The 25,475-nt window shown below is 42.0% G+C and overlaps 1 protein-coding gene across 1 annotated transcript in view; it reads left to right on the top strand.

The window, feature by feature from the left end:
* Nucleotides 1-24,904, top strand: part of TFAP2B (transcription factor AP-2 beta) — a 219,602-nt gene extending 194,698 nt beyond the window's left edge. The window contains exon 9 of the mRNA XM_078852041.1: nucleotides 24,772-24,904. The gene's annotated coding sequence lies outside the window, so the exon portion shown is untranslated. The remainder of the gene's footprint in view (nucleotides 1-24,771) is intronic.
* Nucleotides 24,905-25,475: the final 571 nt, after the last annotated feature.

Below are 25,475 nucleotides of genomic sequence, written 5' to 3'. Positions count from 1 at the left end.
TGATGGTGTCCCCTGAATAGATATGTGGACACAGTTGGCAACCGGCTTTGTTGCAAGGATAGGTTCCTGGGTTAGTGGTTCTGTTGTGTGGCGTGTGGTTGCTGGTGAGTATTTGCTTCAGGTTGGGGGGCTGTCTGTAAGCAAGGATTGGCCTGTCTCCCAAGATCTGTGAGAGTGATGGGTCATCCTAGGATAGGTTGTAGATCCTTGATGTTGCGTTGAGGGCTGAAGGTGATGGCTAGTGGCGTTCTATTATTTTCTTTGTTGGGCCTGTCCTGTAGTAGATGACTTCTGGGCACTCTTCTGGCTCTGTCAATCTGTTTCTTCACTTCAGCAGGTGGGTATTGTAGTTGTAAGAATGGTTTTTCTTTTCTCTACAAAATAAAAAGGACACTAAACTATCTAAACTATCTACCCCCCCACTGTTCCTCAGATGATCTTGTCAACTGCTGGAAAGGGCCCACCTTGATTATCACTACAAAAGGTTTCTCCCTCTCCGCCCCCCCCTCTCCTGCTGGTAATAGCTCACCTTAAGTGATCACTCTCGTTACAGTGTGTATGGTAACACCTATTGTTTCATGTTCTCTATGTATATAAATCTCCCCGCTGTATTTTCCACTGAATGCATCCGATGAAGTGAGCTGTAGCTCACGAAAGCTTATGCTCAAATAAATTGGTTAGTCTCTAAGGTGCCACAAGTACTCCTTTTCTTTTTGCGAATACAGACTAACATGGCTGCTACTCTGAAACCTGTCAATATGTACAGAATGGTTCCCTATAATGCGAGGCACTGTACAAACATAATCCCTGTCCCAATCTAGTCAGTCGAGATGAGTTCAACAGATTCAGTATTTGAAACAATCTTCAGTCAGAAACCTTGCGTTGCATTCATTATTATGCTTTGTTATCTGAGGAACCAACACTTCCACTAGTCATTTCTGTGTCACCTTTGGTGGTAGCTCTTGGATTATAAATGGTTTTCTCATCTGGTGCCATGCAGCCATTAGAGCAACGTTAGATAGTCTGTATCTTTTTTTTTTTTTCCACCCAGAGGTGGATTAAGACAATTCATGTCAAACCTTACCTGTCACCAGCACTACTTATGAAGAAACTGTGCTTTGTTTCTCACCAGGAAGGAATGCAATTTGATCTTCAAAAGTGTTCGTTCATATGTTGAAAAATAATGACACTATTGTGTGTTGTTTAGACAATAGCTTTTGAGTAAATTTGGAGTCTTTGGCAACTTAAAAAAGAAAAGAATGTTCTCTGTTATTGTCAAACCTTACTGTTAAATATCTTGCCGGCTAATATTTAATAGCTACTTTGCCAGCTTGTGCAGATCTTGACAATAATTAACCTGAAGTAATTGCAGTTGCTCCTAATATAGGAACATGTTTATTTTGACATTTTTTAATTTACTTGTTAAATAGTAGGTAAATAGTTAAAAACAGACATAGTTTAAGTAGTAGTAAGAAACTCTATGATAACGTTCACCCTTTGTGCCATATCTGCAGCTTCCCTGAATTTATGCTCAGCACAAACGGGTAAAAGAAGTGACTTTAAAGCACTTTTCTGCCTCCCCCAATTCTGGGATGGACCTGGGTCAAAATTGGCCCCAATGGTAAATTAGAACAGCCCCAGAGCTGCTCTAGCATACAGCAGTTATGATAACCCCAAGGAAATGTTCTGCTGGCTGGCCCAGGCCAACTGGGGCATATTGCTTTCTGGTTCTATCTTCCTTACCCTTCCCAGACTACCCCTATGCCACATTTGCCAGAAGGGAAGATGGAGTATCAGAAAATAACATTGGCTTTATACCAACTAAGGACTTCCCCACAATGAGGAATGTTAATATAAGACTTGTTTGAGGTCTCTTTACACCACAGAAGTTGTCACCCTTAATTGACTGGTATAGGGTCCATGATGGGCAGTATTCACTACCTTGGGTAGTCACATGTTCAAGGTCTGATATTTCATGAATATAAATGGGAGTCTTGTACCACTGGAAATTATTATTAATATTACAGTCGTGCTTAGAAACCACAACTGAGCCCCAGACCCTATTGTGCAAGGCCCGAGCCATGAAACTGAAAAGACAGCCAAGGTAAGTAACACAGTGTCTACACAGACACTGGGCTACACCTCTCGTGGAGGTGGAGTTATTTTAGTGTAGTAGGGCACTGACATCAGCTGGACAAGGCTGTAGTGTGTACACAGACATAAATAGGTTGACGTAAGCTGCTTTACGTTGACCTAACTATGTTGTGTAGACCAGTGGTTTTCAAAGTTTGGGTCGCAGAATGCAAGGCACTGGGTCGCCTTGCTCAACACCCAGGGACCCTGGCAGCCGGCTAGTAAAAACTAGTAGCCCCTATCTGTTCTGACACCGCACTGCACTCCCTGGAAGCAGCAGGTCTGGCTCGTAGGCCGGGGTGCCATGGGGCTCTGAGTGCTGCCCCCGCCCTGACCACAGGCTCTGCACTCCCATTGGCTAGGAACTGCAGGAGAGGTGCTGCAGGAGAGAGCTGCGCGGAGCTGCTTGCACGCCTCTGCCTAGGAGCTGGACCTGCTGGCCACTTCTGGGGCGCAGCACGGTCCATGGTGCTAGAACAGGTGGAAAGCCTGCCTCTGCACCCTGGCTGTGCTGCTGACCGGGAGCTGTCCGAGGTAAGCCAGCACCCAATACCCAGCCTGAGTCCTGAGCCCCCCCCAACCCGGAGCCACTTCCTGCACCCAAACCCCCTCATCCTGGGCCCGACCCCAGAGCCTGCACCCCCAGCCCAGAGCCCTGACCCCCTCCTGCACCGCAACCCCTGCCCTACCCCAGAGCCCCCTCCCACACCCTGAACCTCTCATTCACAGCCTCACCCCACAGCCCTCACCCTGCACCCCAACCCTCTGCCCTAGTCCTGAGCCCCTCCCACACTCAAACCCATCATCCCCAGCTCCGTTGGATCACAGGCATCAACAGTTTTCTTCAAGTGGGTCACCAGAAAAAACGTTTGAAAACCACTGGTGTAGACCAGACCTCAGTCAGAGCCTAATAGTCACTGGTGAACCTATCCTCCATGAACGTATCTAGTTTGTTTTTTAACCCTCTTATTGTTTGGGCCTTCACAATATCCCTTGGCAATGAGTTCCACAGGCTGACTGTGCATTGTGTGAAGAAGAATTTTCTTATGTTTGTTTTAAACCTGCTACCGATTAATTTCATTGTGTGGCCCTTGTTCTTGTGTTATGTGAAGGGGTAAATAATGCTTCCTTATTCACTTTCTCCACACCATTCATGATTTTATGAACCTCTATCATATCCCCCTCAGTTGTCTGTTTTCTAAGCTGTATGGTCCCGGTTTTTTTTAATCTCTCCTCATACGGAAGCTGTTCCAGACCCCTAATAATTGTTGTTGCCCTTCTCTGTATTTTTTTCAATTCTAATATATCTTTTTGAGATGGGGTGACCAGAACTGCAGGATTCAAGGTGTGGGCATACCATGGATTGATATAGTGGCATTGTCATATTTTCTGTTTTATTATCTGTCTTTTAATAGTTTCTAACATGCTGTTAACTCTGTTGACTACCACTGCACATCGAGCAGATATTTTCAGAGAACTCTCCACAATGACTCAAAAATCTTTTTCATGAGTGTTAACAGCTTATTTAGACTCCGTCATTTGTATGTATAGTTGGGATTATGTTTTCCAATGGGCATTACTTTGCTTTTATCAGCATTGAATTTCATCTGCCATTTTGTTGCCCAGTCACCCTGTTTAGTGAGATCCCTTTATAACTCTTCTTGGCCAGTTTGGACGTAGCTGTCTTGAGTTGTTGTGTATTGTCTGCAAACTTTGCAACCTCACTGTTTATCCCTTTCATTTCCCTCTCCTATATAATGCCCATCATTGAAAACATTTTTGTTTTAAACCTGGAGGTACCACTGTGTAGATGCCAGTCCTATTCCAGATCGACAGCATGTTACAGCTAGATTTAGAGCAGTTTTACTTAATGAAGATGTGAATTAGAAGCTGGAAAATAAGATATTGTTCTGTATGTAAAATGAGGAAAATCATGCATAATGCTTCCCCTCATTTGTACGTATCACATTTGCTATTGTCAAGAACAGGATTAACTATCCCTCTTGGGTTGTACATTCCAAAATGCTTAATCTATTCTCCCCTTGACACGACAGAGTAACTCCCATTCATACACACTCATACTTAAAGGAGAAGATACCCTAATTTCTTGGCTTTTATTAATTACCTCCCACTTTCTACTAGCACCCAAAATCACAGAGCTTCTCTTTTGTGGGGAAAAAAATCTCGCATATAAAGTTCACTATAATGAAAGCCAAGTTAAAAAAATATAAAGATTTAAATTACAGAATGCAGATTATTACCCATTATTTTCACAGTGGGCCTGATTCTCCTCTTGATAGCACCCTGAGAATTCTCTTTCACAGGATGGTGTTCTTATCTGATGGAGCGCTGGTATAGCCAGATCCTGTATCACCTCTTTAACTCCAATATAAGAAGTGTATCAGTAGCAGAAGAGGAACTAGCCAGAGATCTAGCTATTCTCGGTTAGTAGATAGTCCCTTAGAGACCATTGCCAGCTGGCATAAATTGATCAGCCCCAATGGCTTCTCTAATCTATGCTGGGGATGGAGCTGTTCAGGCCAGAAAATCACAGAGCCAAGCTACCTCCCTAATGACCTAGCCCTCCTTCTGTGATGAGCAGATTTCACCATTGTAGGCAATCTAGCCCAATGTGTACAACCGATCGTAGTGGGAAAAGACGCAGATTCAGTGGGTCATGTTGTGATCTCAATTACGCTGGTATAAATCCAGAGAAAATCCATCAAGTGAGATCACCATGTGCCAAAGTACCTGGAAAAAACCCCAGCAACTGTGCTAAGATATGCATTGGTATACTTCTTGTATTTGAGATTAGAAAGCAACTCCCTAAAGTCTTAGAGTCTATTCTTCCAAAGGTCTGGATCTACCATTAAAGTCCAGGAGAGTTTAGCTGGATGACTTGACTCTCCACTTTGCAATGTACAGTTTCCGGGATGCAGTGACACAAAGTGGACACTTCTGAAATGCATAGCATCTTTTACTGAATAAAATACTTTTTTCTACTGAAGTCCTTTTATCAAATATACAGAGTGCCTGTGTATTAATGCTGAGTATACCAGCACCATCGAACTGTCACATCTTGGGTCAAATGAGCTGTTTTACTACGTATAGGTATTTATTTTTATTTTTTTAAATAAATGGAGAAATTAAAATTTGTTTTTTGTTCTGTGACTTCATCAGGCGGCTTTTGTTTTTGCAGAACCCAAACTACGGGTAGTTCCAATCTCAGTCTCTTTGTATCCCAACCTTCAAAGTCCAGGGGGATCAGATAAGTGGTTCTGTTTCATACCATTTCTAGTCTTCATGTATTTTCAGAAAAAAAGGAAATTGTGTTTTTATTTATTCATATTTATTACATTGTGATGAGACAAGTACAGCAAATGCTTTGGGGATTTCAGAGTCTTTGGTACATTGCAAGACTGAGCCCTTGCTGGAAAATCAGCAGAATACCAGTGTGTGCATGGGGAGAAATGGCTAGGCATTGAAGCTACAAACACTAAAGGAGATAGTGCACTGGACAGGGACTCAGAAGGCCTGGGATCTATTCCTGGCTCAGCCACTGGTCTGCTTGGTGACCTGAGGAACATCACTTCACTTCACTGCTCTTTGCCTCAGTGTCCCCGTCTATAAAATGGGGGTAATACTGACCTAATTTGTAAAGCACTTAGAGATCTACTGATGAAAAGTGCTCTCTTAGAGCCAGGAATTAATAGGAAAATGCTTAACTTTTAAGTATCAGAGCAGCCCCCATGAAGTCAAGCGCTGATGCGTGCAGGATCAGAGCCTTCGTGTCAGTGCCTAAGAAGAGGCGTTTAGCACCATGTACTGCTGGACCCTAAGCCGTTTATTTCTTTTTAAGCAATGTAATTGTTGTTCTATTTCAATGGGGGCATATTCAGACAAAGATCCTGAAGGCCTTAGAAGTTAGTGCTTCAACTAGTTAAATGGATAAACAGTTCCTATATGGCACTTCTCACATTCAGGGTGTTCTAAGCAATTTAAAAAAAAACAGTTAATTTTGAATCTGAACATTTCTGTAATATATTAACACTTCCATTCTGGAATGCAATACACCAATATTAGCAGCATCACTATATGAAATGCAATATTCACACTTTTGATTTATCTGATGATAATTCAAATTATCTCACTTTAACGGATTCCGGATCTGTTAAACCTACAGAGAAATGTGGATCAGATACCGGTTATCTTGTTACAAAAGCATTTGATTTAATTTATGATAGTGGTATATCACAGCCTATATTAATCTCAGAATCACATTGGAATTAACATTATGTCATGTCCAGAATAACCCAAAGCACATATTGAACCAGAAACTTTGGAGTGGAGGAGATATATCTAATTTCCCCACATTGGATAACATGTGTTGATATTCAATACAGGTAGCAAGTGTTCATTTATTAAGGCAAACAGAATAATGTCAGTGGTAGTGCAGGTTTTTACAGCTGTGTTTTCTCTACTATGCAAATTAATTTGCATATCTATATATTGACTCCAAGTTAGCAGGAGCGTAGCCACAGAAACCATGAGTGGACAAAAGACTCCTTAAGAAGCTCCAGACCAACAACCAGAAAGCCTTTTAGCTGGAAGTCAGCAGACTTTTATGTCAAGCTTGGCTGACTAATTATTGCTTATAATTTGCATTAGGATTAATTAACTAATTAGATAGGAATGTCTGAAGGCAAAGTTATGGCTCTGCTTGTCAAGCTGAGGACTTTAATTATTCTGATATTTTTAATTATAATCAGCTACTGAATGAGAATGACACCGTCAGCTACTATAGCTGATGCTACAGTGGGTAGCGGGGCTGGAGGAATTGTGGGTATTGTACTACTACTTTACCTAGAACCAGTGGAAAGGTATAGCCAGCAACTCAAACATAATAGGAAAGCCTTCTGGCTGCAATAATCATTAAAAGTATGTACACAGCACGAGGCAAACTGTGACAGTTCAGGGTTACGTGTCATGTTAAGAGTGAAGCGGGAACGGCTCTGGAGCAGTAAAGAAGCCAGTATTCTGCTTTGGTTTAATTCTGAGTCTACTCTCGGGTCCATAGAGCCACATTGCTCTATGGAGCATGGTGCACCAGAGAATGCCCAGCCCAGGAAGGGAGCAGGATAAAAGTGGCTTTATGCGTAAGTTAGAGCAGCTCATGGGGTGCTCTAATTTACACCAGCCTATTCAGCACTTTAGAGCCTAGTGCCCCGCAATCTCTATAGAGGCATGAGTAATGGAGGCTCTCACTCTCACCCCTGACATGTCACCTCAGCTCTGTGGGTTTCCAGGAGGCAGCCCTGTGTGATGCCTATACTGAAGGAATTCTCCTCTGATCCCTTATGGCACAATTCCAGCTCCGTTCTGGCTCCAGAGAGGCATATGGGAGCTGTATGGAGGAGAGAATCTGTCCCATTATTGTCTGCAAAATCAGCTAGCACAGATGTAAGATACAATCACAGCAACAGAGTTTACAAGATATCCATCAAGATATAGCAGCGTATCTTGAATCAGCCTTTTATGTATGATATTCTGGCTTAAGGGCATGATTCTGCAAACTCGCCGTGAGTAACTTTATGCAGCGAGTCAACAGGACCTTTCCCTGAGTAGTTACTCCAGTGCATAAGTGTTTGCAGGATTGAGTCTTAACTGTGGTAAGATGGACAAAGAGCAAAATAGCTTCCGACCAGTTCAGCCAGAGATGGCATAAGAACAAACAACACTGAGCTTGTCTGTGCCTATTAGACCATTACACTCGACCCCCACCCCCACTCCCTGCCTTATGCTGTGAGGGAATTACAAGCCCAAGATATTTCAAAATGGCCCATGCTAAACCATGCCTTTTTTGTTAACCTTGTAGAGGGTATGTCTACACTACAGCAACACTGCTATGGTGGTGCAGCTCTGCTGCTGTAGCCCCATTGTGTTCTAAAATGCTTCTTGCGTGAACGGAAGGGTTTTCTTCATCGATGTAGTAAATACACTTCCCTGAGAGTCAGTTACTAGGTCGACAGAAGAAGTCTTCCATCAACTCAGTTGTGTCTACACAGGGGATCTGGTCAACATAACCAAAGCACTCAGGGCACATTATATTTTCACAGCCCTGAGCAATGTCCATCTAATTTTTAAGTGTAGACCAGGTCTTATTTTAAGACATCATAGTGTGAGTAAAGGACAAAACGCCACCCTTAAAGGGACACTATCAGAGAGTTTTAGGGCCAACATTTTAGGTGTAGTATAGAAATAATAAAAAGTTTGACAAAACTCTAGGTGACTAGAAACGCTGTCAGGATACTTCAAAAAAAAAAAGAAGTGTGGGTTGGAGGTGGGAGTTGTTTGTGCTCCAATCGGTGTTGCCAACTCTTCTGTTTTTATCGCAAGTCTTAGGATATTTGGTGTTTTTTCTTAGATTCCCCAGGTCCTGGAATCATGTTATTATGTAAGACCCTAATCTTTCATAAAAATAAGTAAGACTCTGGCTTATGTGGTGGTAGACAAAAGCTTTAAAATGACTTGAGTGCACCCCACAGGCTCAGAAACCAAGTAGATAAACAAAAAATAATAATGCCTACCTCTTCTATAGCACTTTTCATGAGTAGATCTCTAGGTGCTTTACAGAGGAGGTCACTATTATGCCTATTTCACAGATGGGGAAACTGAGGTACAGAGTTGAAGTAACTTGCCCAAGGGAACCCAGGTCTCCCAAGTTCCCCTCCAGTGCACTCTCCAACTCCAAATATATAGATAGAAAGATATAGATATCAATCATGATTTTTTTAAGCCAGTTTCATGATTTTTGGGGGAGAGGGCTGACTCATGCATTCTGAACTGTTGGCATGGCAGTACTGCAGCTTTTAATAATTTAAATTAAAAAAAAAAACCCAGTCCATATTGTGCCATTGACATATAAATGGAACACCTTACTTGATTTCGATGGGAACCTTTGCTTAAAAACTGATGATCTGATATGGCCCTCCGTTTCTTTTTCCTTGACACCAAGTCCTCTTTACATGAGTGTAAATGAGGGTGTAAAGAAATCTTAGCGTAAATGAGAATCAGGCCCTTAAGTGCTTTCCTAAGTCAGGGCTTAAGAACATGCTACTCAGGAAAGAATTTAATGACTAACTTTACGCATGTACTTACGTCTTACTGATTTAAATGGGACTCAGGGCAGATCTACATTATGGGGCTAAGTTGACCTAAGTTACACAAATCCAGCTACAGGAATAACATAGTTTAGATCGACTTATTGCTGCGTCTACACCATGCTGGGTCGACGGGAGAAACTTTCCCGTCGACTTACCTCATGCTTCTCATTCCGATGGAATACTGGAGTCAACAGGAGAGCGACTGGCGGTTGATTTAGCGGGTGGATTGATCGCTGCAGCGTCAATCCATGGTAAGTGGAGACAAGCCCTCTGTCACACGGTTAAGTGCTTTCCTGAGTAGGAATGCTTTCTTGAAAGAGGGCCTTCCTGTTGAGAATTATAGTGCTACTTTCTGTGAGATTTCCCATTGACTACAATGTATTTTCAGGAGCTGGGCCTTGTGATGGTCAGCTCTTAAGCCTGTTTATTTGTTATATATTTTTTATAAAACATAATAAACAACAAAATACAACTATAATAATTTACATAATAGGGAAATACATAATGTGATTAAAATACACTTTTGGAAATCTATTTAAACCCTGATTCTGCAAACATAACATACATGGAAAAATTTTACTTGTGTGATCACTCCCCTGGGTTTAATGGGACTACTGATGTGTAGAGTTACACTTGTATGGAAGTCTTTACAGGATTGGGACCTTGAAGTGTAAGCTCCTTGGGGCCATATTTTTGTTCTGTGTTTGGGCCAGGGACTTATTTTCGTTCTGTGTATATAGTACCTTGCATAATGGGGCCCTGGTTTATATTTGAGGTCCCTAGGCACTAGTGCAATAAAATAAATAAATAAAATCACTAAAAAAGCACCTATGTGTACGTATTTGCTACTACTATTATCTACTACTATTAAAAATAGTAACTGACTAGGTATGGAAAAGGAGGTTTGGAAAGATTGTTGTAGTACAGGGATCGTCAATCTTTGGCACGTTGCCAGTCAGGGAAATCCGCTGACGAGCCGGGACGGTTTGTTTACCTGCAGCGTCTGCAGGTTCAGCCGATCCCGGCTCCCAGTGGCCGTGGTTCACCGTTCCAGGCCAACGGGGGCTGCGGGAAGCAGCGCGGGCCGAGGGATGTGCTGGCTGCTGTTTCCCACAGCCCCCATTGGCCTGGAACGGTGAACCACGGCCATTGGGAGCTGCGATCGGCCGAACCTGCAGATGCTGCAGGTAAACAAACCGTCCTGGCCCGCCAGCAGATTTCCCTGCTGAGCCGCGTGCCAAAGGTTGTCGATCCCTATTGTAGTATCTGAAGATTTTTTTCTTTGTAACATAAATATTTCTCAACCATGTTTTCAAATTGCAAACCACACATTCCATCATTTTAGACTACATAGTGCCCTCAGAATTGCATCTGACTCTCAAATTGAAACCAATGAAGGGGCCAGAAGAAAGTGTGAGTGGGTATAAGTTGAAGTACGTGCACAAAAAGGTTCCACATTTTTCCACCCTCCTGTTACTTGCCTTTTCCTCTATAGCCCTTGCCATGCATGCTACCACATCACAGACTCATTCGGCCCAATTCTGCTCTCAGTTACGACAGTGAAAATCTCGAGTAACGTCATTGACATCAGTGGAGTTTTTCCAGATTCACACTATTGCAGCTAACAATGGATTTTGACCTTAGACCTTAGTTTTCTGACTGCATGTCGAATGAGAGATCTGGAATGAGATGCAAACACAACGAGCTAGATTGACAGTTGGCCCTACAGGAGCATGCAGGGGAGCCAGGGGGTGAAAGACCCCCCCACCCATCCATCTACCCCTGCCCTCTGTGGGTATGTCCATACTGTAACTGAGAGGAAGCATCTCCACTCAAGCTACTGTGCTAAAAATAGCAGCGTGAACACTGCGGCATGAATGGCAGCTTGGACTAGTCACCAAAGTTCAGACCCACAGGGTTGGGAGGGCTCGCACTCAGGTGGATAGCCCAAGCCGTTGCCCATACTGCAGTGTCCACACTACCAGAGGATGCTGTGAAGGCCAAGACTATAACAGGATACAAAAAAGAACTAGATAAGTTCATGGAGGATAGATCCATCAATGGCTATTAGCCAGGATGGGCAGGGATGGCGTCCCTAGTCTCTGTTTGCCAGAAGCTGGGAATGGGCGACGGGATGACCTGTTCTGTTCATTCCCTCTGGCACTGGCCACTGTCGGAAGACAGGATACTGGGCTAGATGGACCTTTGGTTTTACCCAGTATAGCCATTCTTATGTTCTTATGCACACTGCTATATGTAGCATGCTGGCTCAAGTGCAGTTAGCCCATGTCTGGCTAGCTGGGCTGGGAGGCTTGCTCTCCGCTGCCGTTTAGACATACCCTTCATGGTACGCATGGGCTATTCAGATCCTGAATCTGGATGCGGCGGGGGGGAAGGGGAGAGCAAGGTCTATGTGACCAATATCCCCCTGCAAGGAAGTGGGGGGCAGAGAAGGGCAGGGAGGGGTGGGGAGCAGGTGGATTTGTGTCTCCTTTCCCGCAAGTGCTAGCCAGCAAAGCTGGCTGAATACTAGAAGGACTGTCTGCCATATCTGGTTGTGGGATGGTGCAGCAGACTGCCCCAATATGCACAACAGGAGATATGGAGGAATAGTCACTCAGAGGGTCATTATAATTCCTTCCCTGGACTGCTCCTGGGGAGGAACAGCTATTCCCCACCCCTCACACAGGGCTGAGAGTAAACTATTAGACTAGCTCTGGATGAACCGTGAGACTGGTGACGCATACTGAAACACACATCTGTTTGCATTCCCTTATTAAACACCCCAGTACCACTATTTTAAAATGAAGGATCTGATTCTGATCTCATTTACACTGGAGCGAATCCAAGGTGACTCCATTGAAGTCACCAGTGGGAAACAGGTGTGACATCAGTATCATGTTTGTAACCACTGTGGTCAAACACATCATTGTTTTTGTTCCCCCTAAACACAAGCCCAATTCTGCCTTCCAACATGAGCCCACATGAAAGGCAATGGGCAAGGCCAAGCTTGGACCCAAAAAACGGGTAGCATTTTTGCATTCAATAACGTATCTCCAAATAACAGAATAATTTTTACTCCAAACATAGACACTTGTTTAAAAGGGTAATGTTTTAAGCTTTCTGCCTCCTAGCCAACTATCTCTAATCTAATTAGAGCTTTCCACCCTAACATGGCCACGGGCAGGACTAGAATACATTCACTACTCCAAAGATGCAGTTCACCTCAGGCCTTTTCTACTCCCCACTTCCTCAGAAAGTTCTGAATATACTTTGCAAAGTATTTCCTCTCAGTTTTAGCAGGTTAGCGCAGCTCCTACTCCCCGCTCCCAGTGATGACCCCAAAATGTCAGGCCTTGTTCTCCTTGTATTTACACCAATTAGCTTTTGTCAGGGAGAGTGAAAAGAGAGGAGGAGCTGTTGGCACTAAGTCTGCCTCAAATGGTTGTTCCAGCCCGTGCTGCTAAAGCACTCATTTAGGCGGGGTCTCTGAAGGGAAATTTCAAATGTTACTCTTGCAGGAATAACAGCTAAGAAGAAGGGTGATCTTGTGGTTAAGTCATTGGCCTGGGACTCAAAAAGTGTGGGTTAAATGCTTTACTCTACCTCAGACTTTCTGTGTGTGACCTTGAGTGCCTCATTTGGTCTCTCCATGCATCAGTTTGCATTCCACAAATAGGCCAAAAATGTTCCCTTTATTTTACCTATTAAGACTATAAGCTCTTTGCAGCAGGCAACGTCTCTTCCTATATACACACACCACTTAGCACAGTGGGGTCCTAATCTCAGTCGGGACTGCCAGGTGATATTGTAATACGAATACATAACATAGGCGTGGGAACGAGGGGGCAGAGCATCCTAGGTTTTGCATGGGGTCCTGGCTGCCAGCCCCGCACCTGGGGCTCCGCCACCGCTCCCAGCCCGGGACTCCACACCTGCCCCCAGCTGTGGCCCTAGCCTCGGCCCCATTACCTCTGTCCACGTCTCCCGCTCCTGGAGCCATGGCCCTGCTCCCGGCCCTAGCTCTAGGGGGTGGTGAGAGGCACGGGCAGAGGGAAGGGGGAGTGCAGCTGCTGTACGCACACTCTAAAAACAGCCCCAGTGCCACTGCATAATAATAAAATATCATTTAAATGTAGAGACATCACCACTTAATATTAATCCGTTACTTAACAGGATTTTTAACATCAAATTAAATCTCTGGATTTCCAATTCACATTAGCAAGGGAGACAGTTTGAGTCACAAACTGCAGTACACACAGGTGCTATCCCTAAATAACAGTGGCAGAATCTCAGGGCCCGTGAGATCTCACATTACAACACCCAATATTAATCTCATATACACACTACTTTTGTAAAACAAAGCCTTGAGCTTAACAGCTGCCAAACCTTTCCAAATGGTGCCCACAAAGGACTGAGCAATAGGACTGAATGAAACCCACTGGTTTGAGTGACTCAAAATCAAAGGATTTAGTTCACCTGAGTTGTGATATTCAATTTCTTGGAATTTCAGATTCACACAAACATTGAAAATGTCAAGTAACCCATTGTGAGATCACTATAAAATTTCCGAGTCTTTTTCTACATACCCCAAAATAAAGTATACAGAGTGCATAGTCAGGATACAGAAGATAAGGTCTGCAAGAGTCCCTGTGAATAGTATCTTTTGCTGTGTAAGGATCAAATTTGAATCTCAATTACACCAGTGTAAATCTAGAGTAACTTCAGTGAAGTCAAACATGTACAACAATGTATCTGAGATCAGAATCTAACCCCTAGTTAGTAGTACCTGTGAGATATTGTATTTTAGAATTGTCTTATACCCAACCCAGACTGGGTTTTCTACTCATTTATTTACTGGATATAACATGATGACAAAGGAAAGTGTAAATCCATTTCTTAATGGCAGGTTTCAGAGTAACAGCCGTGTTAGTCTGTATTCGCAAAAAGAAAAGGAGTACTTGTGGCACCTTAGAGACTAACCAATTTATTTGAGCATGAGCTTTCGTGAGCTACAGCTCACTTCATCAGATGCATACCGTGGAAACTGCAGCAGACTTTATATAAGTCAAGCAAATAACAGATGACACAGAGAAGGCTGAAGTATTTAATTTTTTCCCCAGCCTTCACTAAAAAAGTTAATTATGACCTAATACTTAACGCTATTAAGATTAACAACAAGGGGGAAGGATCTCAGGCCAAAAAAGGGAAAGAACAGGTTTCAGAGTATTTAAATAGCATAGATACATTTAAGTCATCAGGTCCTGATGAAATTTACCCTAGAGTGTGTTAGGAACTAGACAAAGCAATCTCTGAACCATTAGGAATTATGACTGAAAACTCACAGATGATGAACCAGTTCCCAGAAGGACTGGTGAAGGGCAAGCATAGTACCTATCTTCAAAAAAGGAAAATGGAGAACCTGGGGAATGATAGACCCTTCAGCCTAATTTTGATACCTGGAAAGATAATAGAACAAATTATTAATCACTTTGTAAGCATCTACAAGATAATAGGGCGATAAAGAATAGCCAGCATAGATTTCTCAAGATCAAATCATGTGAAATCAACCTAATTTCCTTCTTTGAGAGGGTTACTGGCCTAGTAGAAAGGGGGAAGCAGTACATGTGATATATGTTGATTTTAGTAAAGCTTTTGACACAGTTCTACATGACAATCTCATAAGCAAACTAGGGAAACGTGGTCTTGATGAAATTACTATAAGGTGGATGTGCAAAACTGGTTGAAAGACCTTACTCAAAGAGTAGTGCTGTAAAACGGGAAGGATGTATCAAATGGGGGCCCACAGGGATCTGTCTTGAGTCTAGTACTATTCAATATTTTCATTAGCAACTTGGATAATGGAGTAGAGAGTATGCTTATAAAATTAGTGGATGACACCAAGCTGGGAGTTGCAAGCATTTGGGAGGACAGGGTTAGAATTCACATTGATCTTGATAGATTGGAGAATTATGGTAGTCTGAAATCAATAAGATGAAATTCAATAAAGACAAGTGCAAAGTACTGCACCTAGGAAGGAAATATCAAATGCACAAATGCAAAAAGGGGAATAACTAGGTAGGTAGCAGTACTGCATAAAAAAAGACCTGAGGATTATAGCGTATCACAAATTGAAGATGAATTAACAGTGTGAAGTTGTTTGGAAAAAGGCAAATGTCATTCTGGGATGCATTAATCGGAGTGTTGTAGGTAAGACATGAGAGGTAATAGTTCCTTTCTACTCAGCACTGGGGAGGCCTCGATTGGAGTATTGTGTCTAGTTTTGGGCACCATGCTTTAAGAAAGATTTGAGAGAGTCCAGAGGAGAGCATTAAACATGTTACGAGTTTTAGCAAATATGACCTATCAGTATAGAGTGAAAGAATTGGGCAGGTTTAATCTAGAGAAGATAAGGATGAGAGATAACATAATAATAGTTTTTAAATATGGAGAAGATTGTTGAGAGTAAAAAGGTAGATAAGGTAATAGTTTGTATTATTCCAAAGAGGATAGTGATCAATTGTTCTGCATGTCTACTGAAGGTAGACTTAAATCTTAGATTGCAGCAAGATTTAAGTTAGATATTGGGAATAACTTTCTGACTATAAGACTAGTTAGGCACTGGAACAGATTACTAAGGGATGTTGTGGATCGTAATTGGAGGTTTTTAAAGAACAAGTTAGACAAACATCTGTCAGGGACGGTCTAGGTATTCTTAATCCTGTTTCAGCACAGGAGGATAGACTAGGATGACCTCTTGAGGTCCCTTAGAGCTCTATACTTCTGTGACGCTACAATTTTAAAAGTCATCACAGTGTGGGGGAGCATGTGATGACTTCTTGTTTGAAGTGGTCCCTTCAGAAGTATGTGAGGTCATAGAATCATAGAAGATTAAAGTTGGAAGAGACCTCAGGAGGTCATCCAGTCCAACCTTCTCCTCAAAGCAGGACCAACTCCAACTAAATCATTCCAGCCTGGGCTTCATCAAGCTGGGCCTTAAGGTACAAGATATGATTTAGTTTAGATGAAGGAAAACAAGAAAGGACAAATGTGATATCTGCAGAAGAGAGCACAGCAGGTGTATGTCTTCTATTTGCATTCACTCTGAGAACAACATGACTGAGGCCTCTGCGTGCAGACCCAGGTCTTAGAAAATATACAGGAAAAGTACACAGAAAACTGAAGACATCACAGTTCCATAGCTACAAACAAAACAAAACCCATGTCTAAATTTAAATCTGACACATTAAACATTTACTTCAGCTTTAGGGAACAAAAGCAAAAAGTTGTGTACCTACAGATAAGGCAGTACAGCCCATGGACGTGAGATTTCCAGCCTGGGTTGACACACTCGGGCTCACACTACCATGCTAAAAATAGCGGTGTAGATGTTGTGGCTCAGGCTGGAGTTCTGGCTCTGTAGCCTCGGGAGCTGGGTGGGCTTCAAAGCCCAAGCTCCATCCTGAGTCACAACTTCTAAGAGTTATCTACACTGCATTTTTAGCATTTTTAGAATGCTAGCTTGAGCCTTGCAAGCTCGAATCTGTTGACCCAGGCTCACTGCAATGGGCTTTATCAATCATAGGTTCTTACGCAGACTCCAACACCACAGTATCTGAGCACGTCACAAGCCTGAATGTATTGATCCTCAGAACACCCCTGTGAGGTAGGTAAGTGCAACTATCCCCATTGTATAGATGGAGAACTAGGGCTCAGAGAGGCTAAATGACTTGGAAAAGGTCATACAGGAAGTTTGCAGCAGAGCAGGGAATTGAACCCCCATCTCTAAAATGGCTGACTCATGCCCTAGCTACTAGGCCATCCTTCCTCTCTAACCAGCACGTGAAAAGGGTCAAATTATTCATTTCAAGTTCTGCAACCAGATCCTGTCACTGACCATTAGTTATTGGGCTCAGTCCATTTCCATGTAGATAGGTGTCCACATCACAAGCCCACAACCATATCTGGTGCTAATCATCAGCCTTGCTGGCAATCTCAGCAGAGGAATGATACACTGAATGAGCCTGGAAAGTAAACTATCCAGAGCAGTGTTGAGATTATTCACAAAGCAGCATCGTTAAGCTACCAGTTCTGTGGGTAAACAGAGAGCTTCCTTCTCCAGGGTTGTCAAGCCAATGCCTTTCATAAGCAATGAGGTCAACATTTTTCTAACTCAGGTGCTTTAAAATTATGCAGCTGTATCCATGTATATGTATCTAATTCTGGACTGAGTTTCAGAGGTCCCAAGCACACACAGAGACCTCTAAGGTCATTGAGAAATGTGAGCTCCCAGTGCTTCAGGAAATCAGAGCACAGATTTATGGCCCAAGATCAGGCCCAGGACTTAGGAGACCTAGGTTCTATGGCTAACTCTGCCACTGACCTGCCAGGTGACCTTGGACAAGTCACTTCACCTCTCTGTGCCTCAATTTTCCTATCTGCAAATGATATTGACCTCCTTTGTGAGAAGCTTTTGAGATTTATTGATGAAAAAATGCTATCTAAGAGGTATTCTCATTTTATTAACTTTAAGCATGTCAGCAGTACTAATAAAGTCTTCCAAGGCAGTCAATGGTACTATCCACAAACTTAAAGTTAGGCATATGCTTAAATCCCTTGCCCTTCAAGAGCCTAGATACCTAAATCTGGGTTCACATGCCTAATTCTCGGCATGGCCTTCATGCCAACAATTAGGTATGCCAGATGGTCTTCATTCACCCATTTTATTTTTTAAATGGACATACAAAAAACAATGCTTGGAAATTACAGGGATTCTAGGGAATATTCTGGATATTTTAGAGACATTATAGCTAGGTACAGCTGTTTTCAGAAACAAAACCAATAAACTGGAACCAAATCTACTTATAATAATTAGTGATGGGAACTTTTCTGTCATTAAGACTGACATTATAGAGAGGGAATATTTGTTTCCATCTAAGTACAAAGAGGACAAATGCTTGGAAGACAAACGCTATTATACAATAGTGAAACCATTCCCAAAAATCAAACAAATAATAAGGCAATAAGTGTGTTCAAATGAAATCTTGAGAGCTATGAATAGAGAGACAAATTGGACTCTAGTCTTCCTCTCAGTCAAATCCATCACCTTCTCATACTTGTCATAGCAGAAAAGTGAAATAGAAAAAGCTTTATCACTGGAGCTTTATCTACGATCTCTCCAAAGTGACTTATTAGGGATGGGGAACAGGATAATAGGCTGGAATCATTTAACAGAAAAAAAAATATAGGACCAAATATCATACTAAATACATAATAAATATTTAAAACTGGAAAATGTTTGAGTTTGATAAGACCACTTATCACTAATCCCTCTCTGAACCCTCTCTATAATAATACTTGATGTTTATTGTATAAAGCAATATCATGACCTCTACTTATTATTATTCCTATCTTGGAGTTTTATATGGCCACCAACTACCGTAGTATCAGAGTATCTTCTACATCAAATCAATAGCAATAATAAAGTGCCTAGTCGACTTCATGGAGTGTCTGGCACATCTCCTGTTTGGGGGGTCAAAATTGCTTCAGGGAGGTTTGGTGGGTTTTTAAAGATTTTATTGCTTTCCTCTCTTATTTTGGTCGGTAGGGGTTTAAGGTTAGATGGTAGTATCATCAGCTTCATTATGATCTTAGAACACACATACTTCTCTGCTATGTCTTTGTTTCTTTAAGTTGTAAGGAGAAATACCGACGTGATAGCTTCAGTCCCACACATGATTAAGAGCCCAGAGACTTTTAAGAATGTACCAAAGCCTCAGATGGTGTTAACTGATACAGCTCCACTGAGGTCCATGTAGCTATGCTGATTTATCCCAGATGAAGATCTGGCTCTTTGTAGTCCCCTGTCTCCTAAAATTCTTTTTTCATGTTTTGCCAGCTCCTCTTGCTTCCCAGCTCAAGTTCTTCTTCACTCCTCCATTTCTCTTCCCCCCCCCCCCCCCGCCAGCTTCTGAAATATGTGATGAGCATGGAGAGTGCAGGATGGGTTGTATGGACAAATCAGGGCCTTGTTCCTTGCTCTCTTTAATCCACAAGACTCCCCTGACTGTTGGGAAGACCCTGCTCTGGCTATGTGTGTACAGGACAAAGAGGGAACATTAATGACTGGACTAAAAGAGACAGCCAGTAGTTTACAGGTCACCCAGAAATCTCATACTGCTCTACGTCTGGAGGATGGTGAGGAATGGAGGGAGAGGAGTTGATTTACTGGGGCCCAAAAGAGGGAAAGAATTCTGGGTGGATGGAAATTCAAATCTCTCTCCAGGCATCCCTCTAACAACAAACAACTCCTCTCCCGAGCCTCTCGCTTGGCTATAGTAACTCTTGGGGAGTTGCCATCATGATGTTCATTATTAATTCCTAATAGAAAGGATGTTCACAACAATAAATATTCCACCAATTTAGGTTTTGATCTACTGAAAAGAAGCAACAATTGGAAAAACCTATGAATGCCCCCTAGAAATATATGCATTTCCTTCTATAAGTTCTGCCATCACCCAGTACCTTTGCACCCTCATAACTCTAAAAATCAGCACCTACAAAATTAATCACGTCCCTTCTGATGATTAGATAAACCCTTGCCTTCAAGATTTAATGGTTATAGCTGTGTACCATGGGTACTCCTTAATGCCATACAAATACTTAGCCAAAGGCCTGCCTCGGTAATTAAGCCTTAATTTCTGCCTTGAAGGCAGCCAACTATGGCTGTGATGAACCATCAGAGGAAGGGAAATGCGTGTTTAGATTAAATACATGGTGGGGATTTCCCCCCTAATGCTTGGAATTCTCTTTCCCAAGAGGTTGCATCCACTTTATTGAGATTAAAAGAAAAAAATATGGACAATTATCTAACACAGATGCTGGTCACACTAGATATATTTTTGGTATAAACTGTATTAGATTCTTAGCACAGGTGCCTCTTGTTCTCTTCTATAGGGCTGAACTGCTCACTCTAGAGTCAGGAAAGGATTTCCCTGTGTGGTACATTGGCAGGGACCGTAGGATATTTTTTGCCTTCTCCTTTCTCACTGATCAGGGATCAGGTGGGTAGATGCACACAATAAATTTCAGAGATTTCCCGGGGGCGGGTGTTGAGCATTGATGGCCTTTCTTTTCATCTTGTCTTTCTATTAAAAGTTGCTTTCAAAGTATTTTGGTTGTCCTTTGGAGAAGTATAACTGTAGTCCAGATGAAGATAGGAGTGGATAAATCATATATGACTGATGCACTATATTCTTTTGAAAAACCATTCACTCTTATAGGATATACACATAGGATACATTATAGCCTTTAAATAACTAAAGGTACCTTCCCTCTCCCCCCCGCCCCCCGTGCAAATTTGATATAAAAGAAGCTCTTAAAATGTTTGTCTCTTATATTCTTTGCTCAGATGAAAATTCCCTGCACTTTTGTTCATGTAAACACAGAATTAGTCTCCTGCAAGTTTAGGTGGTGGCAGTTCCTGAACACAGTTATATTTTGCAGATAACAGGATTAGCTTGGATGTGGGTAATAAGTTGGTGAATCTCCCCCTGGCCATTTCTCAACACTGTGAGAGCACTAATCCTTTATGCTTTGATGTCTTCTAGTTTTCCATCAGGTGCAGCTCGGCACATTTGTCCTGGGGCAGTCAGCGCTCTTATAAGATCTCATAGTGTCCTCATTAGCTGCGCCTATTTACCCAGCCAGCCTGTTGAACCCAATTTATAGTTTATGTGATTAATTCCCAAAGTACAGTAAACTCTAGCTTTAAGGCTCTCTATTATACGACTGCATCTCATATAAGGGCAAACACTAGCTAGTGCTCTTTTGTTATATGGCTTCCCCATATATAAAACTATAATAATTTTGCTCTCAACTACACATTAAACATCATTATATATACCTCCTTTCAGACATATAGCCCATAAAAATGTTACACATTGGCTCATAAAGAAACAAGCATATGAGAAGGTCATTGCTTACTTTTTCTCTTTTTTTTAATCTTTGTTTTTAACGCTTTCTATTGCAATTATTGGTATTGTTGAGTGAGTCTAACAAGGCACATAATTTACAACTGTTTATCCATCAAATTGACGGTCACAAAGGCTTTAGCAATCAAAGTAGCAGCCCATATCCACTGGCACTTTTTTCTTAAACATGCAGGTTTTGTAGACAAAAGACTTATGTTGTGAATTTTTATACAGCCTTTTAAGTCAGCTGATAACATCAGTCAGCTTCACCGTATTTGCTCCTATTGGGATATGAACTTCAAGAGTTGGATCTTGCTGGCAATTTGCATCCAAAAGAACTTTATATCTTTTTTTTTTTTTGCCAGTGGATGATCATTTCCGTCTGTCTCAGCTCAGGGGTTCATAGGGAAAGACACCCTGAAACAGCTTTCCCTCCTTCTCCTGTCCATCTTTTCCACACTTCCAGTTTCAAAAAGCACAGCTCGTTGGGTGAACCAATTCCTTTAGCTGTAGCCTATCAGTGAATAGACAAACAAGATCACACAATCTCTGAGCCTTTGGGGCCAGATACTTTGATAACCTTACTCACAATGAGAGCTGGAGTATATAGGGCTACTTGTGTAGTAAGGGGCTAACGCTAAGTGAGTTATGGTATCAAAACCAATATCCTTTACATGCAGAGACCTATACAGAGGGTAAGCACAGTTCACTTTCAGTAGTACCCTACCTCCCAAGCAGCTCCATTAGACTCAATTGGACTAGTTGTGTAATAAGACAACACACCTCATGAGTAAAGTGGCAGAATTGGACCTTAAATGGCTTGTGAATGGTGTAGATGTAAACTCTGGACCCTGAGGATCTGATTGTGACGTCACACCAGACTTATACCATAGGTTTCAGTGGACACTCCTGATCTACATCAATGTAAGAGCTGAACCAGCCCTGGAAGAGGCTGTTTAGCTACAAATCTGGTACAATACAGGTCGCAGCAGAGCAAGCTTCCCCTAGGCTGCCTCAGTAATATGCCTTGAATTTGACCTTCAGTGATCAACCACCTCTAGGGGTGACAGAATAATTCAGTCTCCATGCCCTTTCATCCTTCAGCAGTTCTAATGAGACTGTGGACATCTGTCACAAAGAGCTGGATGGAGGCAACTTATCTATCTATCTATCTGATGGGGGAGGTGACTCTGGGAAACCATCAGAGAGAAAAGTCTTTATTCCTTATTATCTTGTGACTCAGAGGTAAAGATCTGCCTGTTGCCAATTCCTGTATCCATCCTGTTCTCTATAGGACCCACACTGCTTGTGCCCAGGAGAGATAGAACTATTCTGGATTTTGATATTTTGCCATCCTCATCAGACCTATCTGTAACTAGCTAAATACAGAAGACAAAGCCACTTAGCCTACTAGCTGAACAACTTCATGCCAAATGCCCAGTAGCCCAGTGCTCAGCCACAGAATGGGCCGCATGCTCCTAGTGCTCAGCAGCTGGAACTCCCACTGACGATAGACTGAACACGAAACACTTATCGGATTGGGTCCAGGAAGTCTCCCTAGAAGAAAGTTGGTCACCAAGGAGTCGTCAGTGGGCCTGATTCTTTTGTGGCAGATGAAAGAAAGTGAACAAGCTCCACCCACTACACGTGGAAAGACCATTATTAGAGATGATCAAAATTTTCCCAAAGAAAAAATTTCTGGTGGGAAACTTGGATATGTGGGAAAGTGGCTTTTCCCACCTTTTGACTTTTTCCCAACTGGAAAACTTTGTGAAACAGTAAGAAAGTGGGAAAGAAACCACTTTCCCACATTTTTGGAATTTCCTGTGGGAAAACCAGAATTTTCCAAATGAAAAATTTCTAAGGGGAATTTTTCACATGAGAATATTTTCAGGAAAAATCTAGGTTTTATAGTTGCTTATATTATAGTAGCACCTAGAGGTGCCAAACCATCATGAGGGCCCTACTGTGCAAAGTGCAGTACACATAATAAGTGACAGTCCTGCACTGAAAATCTTACACTCTAAATAGTCAAGACAAACAAAGGGTGGGAGAAAGGCTTAGAATGTACAACCAGAAGATTGGGAGCTAAGGCACAGAGAGATTAAGGGCCATATACTAAACCTCTCATTTTCACTAGTGAGCAGTGACTTGCCATAGGTCACACAGGAAGTCAATTACAGTCCAGTGCATAATAAATTACAGTACAGCACAAGTTACAGAAAAATAAATTCTAGTCTACATTCAAATTGTGAGCAAGTGGACAATCTGAAGCAGCCCCAAGGCAGGTTTAAATTGCTCTGGTAACAAACTGATAGGATGAGTTACTGCTGATATGGATGCCCTAATGATCTCATGCCGATAATATTCTGTTTCCTTAACTGTGCTTCGATGTTTTGCTGAATATACTTAGACTCACACTATGGACAATAGAGAGAGAGCACCATTCCAGTACAGGAATACACGCTCAGGTACAGCAGATTTTGTATCTGGTAGGTCAGCCCTTGATTTTCAGAATTGTTTAGCACTCGCGACTCCAGCGGACGTCACCCGGAGCTGCAGATACTCAGCTGCTCTGAACATAAGGCCCCAGGTACACAGTGGCAATGTATTGTGTATATTCATACCCAAGACAGATTACCATAGCTTCCTGCCCACTTCTAACGGACAGTTGGAGCAGATTATTCCTTTCCTGAGATTCAAAACTTCCTTCCAAAAAGCCGGTCAAATTGCCATATTCTGCCCATCCCTGATAAAGTACCGCTATAGAATTAATAGGGCTGACACCAGTTCGGTTCTATAGAACATACAAGAAAAGGAGGACTTGTGGCACCTTAGAGACTAACCAATTTATTTGAGCATAAGCTTTTGTGAGCTACAGCTCACTTCATCGAGTGCATTCAGTGGAAAACATACAGTGTTCTGCAGACATTGTTCTAAAAGGTATAGAACTGGTTAGAGAATTATAGAATTCTGCTATAGAATTCCATAGGCTGATGTAAACGTGGAAACAGTTTCTCTGTTAAATTCTCTAGGATTCTTCCATAAGGGCTAAAATGGCATTAGCACAAGGGTAACTGGAGGCAGAATTTGGCATATAATGCCTGTAAGCATGATTCTGCTGCTAATAACTACAATCCAACATATACTGTAATTAAGACAATAGGGTTTGCTAATATCAGATCTGATTATTCTAGCCACAAATACAGCTGGGGAAACTTTATCAGATAATCAGACTTTGATTTTTATTAATTTGTTATTCAGAAATGTTGGACAATGATTTATGCAAACATATTTTGCTATTTGTTAGTCTTGAGAAGAGCTGGATGCAGAAGGTGTGGGGGAGAAACTGCAAACCTTTTTTGGGGGGAAAACTACCCCTCAGCCCCAGCCCCCTGGTTTTTCCCCAGAAATTGGAAATTTTAAAAAATTTCAACGAGCTGTATTCATAATGTGTGATTGGTCCCACAGATCATATAACGGTGTTTCTTCTTCCTGAATAGATGACTAAAGGAGGGGTCTCAATGTGATTTCAGGATGGTCTTATGAACACTTCCTGTGGGAATCCTCAAATGAGCACATGAGCATTTGCACCAGAACTTGTGAAACTCTTTCTGCAACCACTACAGTGAACAAAATCATTCCTGAGAAGAACCCTGGGAAATGAGTAATATGGATCATGTATACTAATTGTTGTGTTGAATTTGTGGTTCATATTCGTCAATAAATACTTTTCAGTATTAACCTGGTCTAGTTACAAGCAGCCTGCCGCATATGAATAGTCTATAAGTAAGGAGACTTTGTAGCATTTGGGTAAGTAGCACAACCAAGGTTTTAGAAAATAGGTGCCAAATTTATGCATGTAGGTCCATATTTAGGAACCAAAATAAATGGCCTGTTTTTCAGAGGTGCTCAGCACCCAGAAGCTCCCATTGACTTAAAACAGCTGTCCTGCTGGGAATGGCTGCTCAGAGACGTCTGATATGGTATTACAATTCTTTGAAGCATTTGGCATTGGGATGCTACTAGCAGGATTGGCAATTTGATTGATAACAGATTCTGGGAGTAATAATAATAATGTAAGAGTAATGCTCAGCATTTATATAGTGGTTTTCACCCCAAAGTCTCAAGAGGCTTTATAAAAGCAGGTGTTGGTGTCACTAACTGACATATCTGAAAACAGGGGCACAAAGAGGATAAGGGAGTT

The sequence above is a fragment of the Lepidochelys kempii genome, chromosome 3 (genome assembly GCF_965140285.1).
Source record: "Lepidochelys kempii isolate rLepKem1 chromosome 3, rLepKem1.hap1, whole genome shotgun sequence".
Taxonomy (NCBI): domain Eukaryota; kingdom Metazoa; phylum Chordata; order Testudines; family Cheloniidae; genus Lepidochelys; species Lepidochelys kempii.
The sequence above is the reverse complement of the archived record's forward strand: the minus strand, read 5'-3'. Positions and strand labels throughout refer to the sequence as shown.